Source organism: Protopterus annectens, chromosome 16.part0, assembly GCF_019279795.1.
Source record: "Protopterus annectens isolate FY-2018-M chromosome 16.part0, PAN1.0, whole genome shotgun sequence".
NCBI lineage: Eukaryota > Metazoa > Chordata > Ceratodontiformes > Protopteridae > Protopterus > Protopterus annectens.
In genome coordinates, this window is record NC_056750.1 from 115418012 (window position 1) to 115424011 (window position 6000).

The window sequence follows — 6000 nt, forward strand, 5'->3', positions numbered from 1 at the left end:
AGGTAGTAGAAAAGAACTTAGCGGTGACTTCCATAAGATAGTAACTATATCTCATGCTGTCGATTTATGGCACCAGACCCTGAACCTTACCTCAGACATTGGAAAGAGATGCAAATGCTCTTGAAAAGTAGGTACACAGGGCTAAAACCATGCACACTTAATTAGTAGGCTAATGGGCCCCAGAGGGCCCTTACAAGCCTATCCAAGTTTAACTGTGTTCCCAAGGGTGTCTGGGAAAAAACTCCACTAGTATCAAGAGTATGTCAACCCAGATGGGACACAAACCCACAATCCCTGGCTTAGGAGGCCAAAGTCTTATAGGCCAAAGTCTTATCCATTAGGCCACTGAGGCCTGACATGGGTTATTATTTAGAAATGCAAGTGTAAACAATTGGCTATGACAGAAATATAAATATGAACAGTTAATGCTAAATGCATACAGATCCTGTAAATATAGATTTCAGAACATATGTTGTTTCGTTGTTTTCCTAGGCTGTCGCTGTCAGTTGAAAAAAAAAAATCAGTATTATTACAAACCAGAATCGCTTTTGCATGTACAGTGAAAAATGAAATGGATGATTTGAACACATGGACATTTTTCCTGCTACAAAATTGATTTAGCCAGATCACAGAGCGTAACAGCTACACATATAATTGACCAGCAGATTCTGCCATAGAATATTTCTGATTCATCATTTTGAACTTCTCTGTACGTAGTATAATTCTTCACTGTTAAACACTGTACCAATTTCATCCCTTAAATACTTATTTCATTCTCTTTCTTCAATAATGTGCGACCTGCAGGACACTATTTTTAAAAATCTGCCTTTCCTAGAATACCGTGATCTGCACACTGTAGAAAAGCAGCAGGTTGACCATTATGAACTCCTTTTATTCTACAGGGACATACATATTAGATTCAATAATAACATTTCTAAAGAGACAGATGAAAGACAAATGTTTAATAAGTACTATATTTTAAGAAACAGGGTGGGGGGTATGTAGAATTAAATCCTTGAAACTCCTCCACTAGTTCTTGGCACCTACAACAAAATATAACAGTGATAAATAAGCTTACAAGAATGTGAGCTGCACAGACAGATAAAGTAAGGTAAAGCATAAACATGATTCATCAGCATTCTGCCAGTTAAAGCAAACCAAACTCTACAAGTTAAACACTTTTACATTATCAGATCTCTAAAGATTCAAGCTATTTCCAAAATAACCTTGACATGCACATGGTAAATAAAAAATATCTAATATTAACATGCCAATTATATTCATCAAGCATTCTGAAGCTCAGTATGGATATGTTGTAAGCTTGGCAAGAAAACCTGTAAATATAACTCAGTGAGAAAGTAACCTAAATAACACTTTGGAAAACAACACTAAGTCCTTTCAATCAATACTTTTTTGTTTGTATTTTTTTTTTTTTTTTTTTGCAGTTCAGCAGACATGCCTGGCCCCTTTATCTTGCCAACCTGAGTATGCTTATAGACTACCAATATTTCAGTTCTGCTTTTGAGATCACTCCGCTTCCACACCCTAATTTCCTGTAAAAGCACAAAAGTGAAAGTCAGCAACACCCACTTACTGCTGTTTAGTTTGACTGCAGACAACCACAGCTGGAAAAAAAGCTGATGGAAAACTCTTTGTGCATATCTTAAACTGGGTTTGTTCATTCACTTATCAAAAAAATCATCTCATTCTTGGAGGGTACTATCTCGTCTCCAAAATAATAATGTGCAGCTAACTACTGTGCGCTATATGATTGCCTTTCTCACATAATTAATTCCCTTGGTTTGTAACCATTTGAAATGTCAAGAGTCCTGAAACACTGAGTGAATGACCAAAACAACGGACTTAGATACATATTTTAAGTCCGGAATGGTCAATTCCCGGAATATTCTCTTGGCAATCTTTAAGTCATTATATGTAAGATGAGGGTGTGGAGAGCTTTCCCCCTCATTAGGGGTGCAGGGGGCCAAACTCCTGCAAAACAAAAAAAATTAAAGGAGAAGACCGATTTTCAAGATCCATTCTTCTCACTGAGTTTCAATTTCTATTACAAGTACTTACACTTTAACTAGGAACTTCTTTGGCTTCTTACTCAGCAGGCCTGAACTCCTCCAACTGCGTCACTTAATCACAACAGTTGGTGTGATGATGCAATTATTAGTGCCATGGGACGGGGGCAAGCATCTGAAATGCACATAGATTTTCACGTTTTACTTAAACACTAAAGCAAATAAACTATTTTAATGCACGCGACAACCAGAAGGCATTTCCTGCACTGGTCAGGATGCATAAATCGTTAAAACGGGTGTCCAAACCGTAAATTTGTGAACAAGACTTTACTTGGGCTGCAAACTGGAAAATACTAAATACATCGACACACTTGAGAGTAATGCCCTGAACTGTGCTAATTAACTGTAGGTCTAGAATCAGAATGTCAAGGTTAGGATGCAGCTTTAATTCCTCACAAAATGGCAGCATTCTAACTACACAGATTCCGCCAAGACTTGTTCAAGAGTGAACCTAGAGCAACTTGCATTATGGGTACTAAGTATTCTTAAAGGTACAAGCAAATTTAAACATACATGCATATATTCATAGTAAAGCTGTACTCGAACCTGCTGTCGTCGGAGTATGCATAATATTTACCCTGCTGTTACGAATGCTACCATTAAGAACTTTATAGAGAAGAGAAGGAAGAGACAGGCTGCATGTTTAGCAATATTCTATGACATTTATTATTATTTATTTATTGACATTTGTTAACCGGGTTGGTCCAGCTGGGCTTGTGGCCCATTTTCAGTGGAGACCCGAGGAGAAAAGCTCCAATAAACTCAAACAGTTTACAGAGAATCAAACATCTGAGTTACGCCGCTGTCTAGGATTTCACAGATTGTAGTTTGATTATTAAAAAAAGACGTTGGAAAAAATACTTGAGATAACTTGCAAGAAGAAGATACTCTAACAGGGATGGAAGGAACGTTATCTATACACGAGAATGCTGATAAACTCTGTCAGTTCAGCCGTTTGGCCTATGAATTTTTAAAAGTATAACAAAACCTCTAGCGCCTCGGCAATAGCCTTCCAAGGAGAACACATTCTCCTTGGCATTTTTAAAAGTAGTTTGCTGTCTATCTTACGTTTGGTGCTTTTAGGCAGTGTAAAATCAAAGTGGCTTATTTTTGCTAATGAATTATGAGAAATTGAGAGGTGCAAAACGGACTGCTCCCACCACATTAGCTGCCTTAGCGCACCACCTTTCCTTAGTACGCTTAGTACTATCCCTTACAGCTGGGACCACATCAATAGTGGGGTGGGCAAGGGGTGTAAAGTGGAGGAGGAGCCTGCAGCATCACATTTGCTGGACCTGCACAAGGGGAGAAGTTATTTGGTATATCCTAATGTACCATAAACATGTAACATCAGGAGAGTGTTCTTGTGTTAAAGTACATTGAGGAATTAAAATACACGGTTTGATTTACCCAGTGACAGAAGAACTGAAAATCAGCTTTGCTAATGACACAAATATGCTATAAAGAATACTCATTTCCCCCAGAACAGCTGTTTTTTTTTTTTTTTAATAAAAGTCACAACTAGACGTTGATTGAGAAACTGATAGGACAAGGATGTAACTTTGCTGTTACATCAGATGCTAAGTGCACCTACGATTTGGTAGTTTTCCTGCTCAGCATTCCAGTTAGTACATAAACAATACTCCTCCTTAGTTGAAGACATTAAGTGAAAGGCAAGCATGGATGGGGAAATCTCACCGGTTTTACAAAGCCATGATTTAGTAAAGTGCGTAGGGAGGGGAATTGGCTCAAATTTATCCCACTCAAAGCCGGGCAGCAGTGCCGCGGTTAATGTTGTCGCTTTATAGCCAATGGCTTCCCGGATCGATTCTCGGCTAAGGGTGCCTTATACGGGGAGTCTGTGTGTGCACCCTACGTTCCTTTGGGTTTGGGGTTTTTTACCCACATTCCAAGGGCATGAAGTGGATTGGACACGCTAAATTGGTAATAGGTGGGTGTGTGGTGCGCCCTTCGAGGAGGATTGGGTGTTGGGTTAACATCCTAAACTGTGTAAACCCAAATTAATGTTATGATTTATTGCTGCAGAAACAACGAGCGCTGAAAGGTGCGCGCTGACCGACGTATCAGCTGGTGCGTAGGGTTACCACCTTTTCAAATCGCCAAAGTGGGACATTTTTGGTACAAACATCAGATTTTACAGGTCGACACATACCCACGGTCAGTACAGAGGATAGAATTTAACTTTTTTGCCTAAATAAAAGCTTATTCTTGTAGCATTTTATTTGCTTATTCTGTTTCTTATAGCATTTAGGTATTTTAGATGCACAATAACTGCTTTATGCAACTAGGGTTACCACCTGTCCCACTTTGCGAGGGACAGTCCCTCTTTGGGCAGTTGTGTCCTGACAAAAAATATTAAAAATGGCAAATGTCCTGAGATTGTAGGACATAATTATGTCCTATATTGTGTAATAGTTTGTTTATACAGTAGTTATATTCTGTATCTAAAATACCTAAATTAAGAAACAGAATAAGCAATGAAAATGCTACAATAATAAGCTATTATGTAGCAACTATTACATAAAATATAGGAAATAATGTTGTCCTAAAATCTCAGGACATTTGCCATTTTTACAATTTTTTGTCAGGGCACAACTGCCCAAAGAGGGACTGTCCCTCGCAAAGTGGGACAGGTGGTAACCCTACTGGTGCGCAAACGAGAGAGAACAGAAAATCACAGTGGAGCTCCCTACAGCAACACTTTTCAGCAAGAACCGGTGACAGAATAAAAAGGGACACTAATTTGTTTTTTTAATGAAATTCAATTCTCATAAACTGAAATTCCGGGACGTTTGTCAGTGGTTGTTAAGTGACAGAATACACGGGAACACAGATTTTTTTTTTTGTTTAAATAAAATGCAATTTTCCTGAGCTAAAATTATAAGAATTATACTGTCAATTTTAATTTTCAGTCATTCATGATGTACACAGTTCTGGGATGTACACAGTTCTGGATAACTCAGACTGATAGTTTACAAGCAGTAACAGTACGAAGAAATACAATTTATGGTAAATGAGTATTCTTGACTGAAATGCAAATTCCATGAAAATCCTAGTACAACATTTTCAGGTAAAATGGAGTATTGGGGAATAAGTAGCCATGCTGTTTCACCCTGTTTTTGCTCTAAGTATGGTGTTGCAACTTCATGCTTTGTGTATTTAAAATTGCCAGACATGAAATAACTACATAAGTTATTAAATCATTTTGTTTATGACAGTACTTGGAAGGACAGGAAAAGTCACATGCCTACATAACTACATAGATCGAACAAAGATAAAAATCAGATCATTAAATTAAAAAAAATCTCCAAACAGAAGTCATAAAGCATCCGAGATGAACAGTGATAACAGTGCTGCCTAAACCTTTAACTTAAGGTTCCAAAATCTTAAGATTGCTTTGCAAACAAAAACTGCTTCCCATCAGAATTTGAAGCTGGGAAGATTAGTGAAACAAATCTGGAAGCACAGTCTGTGTTCATCACTAACACATGTTGAAAAATACTAGTAACTGAAATAATTAACAGGAAACTAAAGCTGTCTTACCTGCTGCTTTCTGGTCTTTTTTTTTATCAGCTTCCACAACATCCAAGAAGCATTCTAAATCCCAATAAATGCAGGGGGCAGAGCAAGCTTATTTATAGTACACATACTTCCTTAAACTTACATCAGAAATGAGAAATGAAACTTAGATGTTCAGCAAATGAAAGCAATTTTCAGCCAGTCTTTCCTTGTAACTACATGCTTATGAATTGTGCTTTATTTCAATAACAATTCATCTGATATGACTAAAATTACATGTATGACTGATACAATTCCAGAATAAAGTAAATTGATTATAAGAATACAGTACATGCTACAGCAGCACTAGTAAAGTGACAGCTTTGATCATAAT

The 6000-nt window shown here is 37.5% G+C and overlaps 1 protein-coding gene across 2 annotated transcripts in view; it reads right to left on the reverse strand.

The window, feature by feature from the left end:
- The window catches only part of LOC122791057 (trichohyalin-like), a 410728-nt gene extending 405026 nt beyond the window's left edge, over positions 1–5702 (reverse strand). For both annotated transcript variants that reach the window (XM_044058832.1, XM_044058831.1), the window contains exon 1: positions 5652–5702. The gene's annotated coding sequence lies outside the window, so the exon portion shown is untranslated. The remainder of the gene's footprint in view (positions 1–5651) is intronic.
- Between the last annotated feature and the right edge of the window lie 298 nt (positions 5703–6000).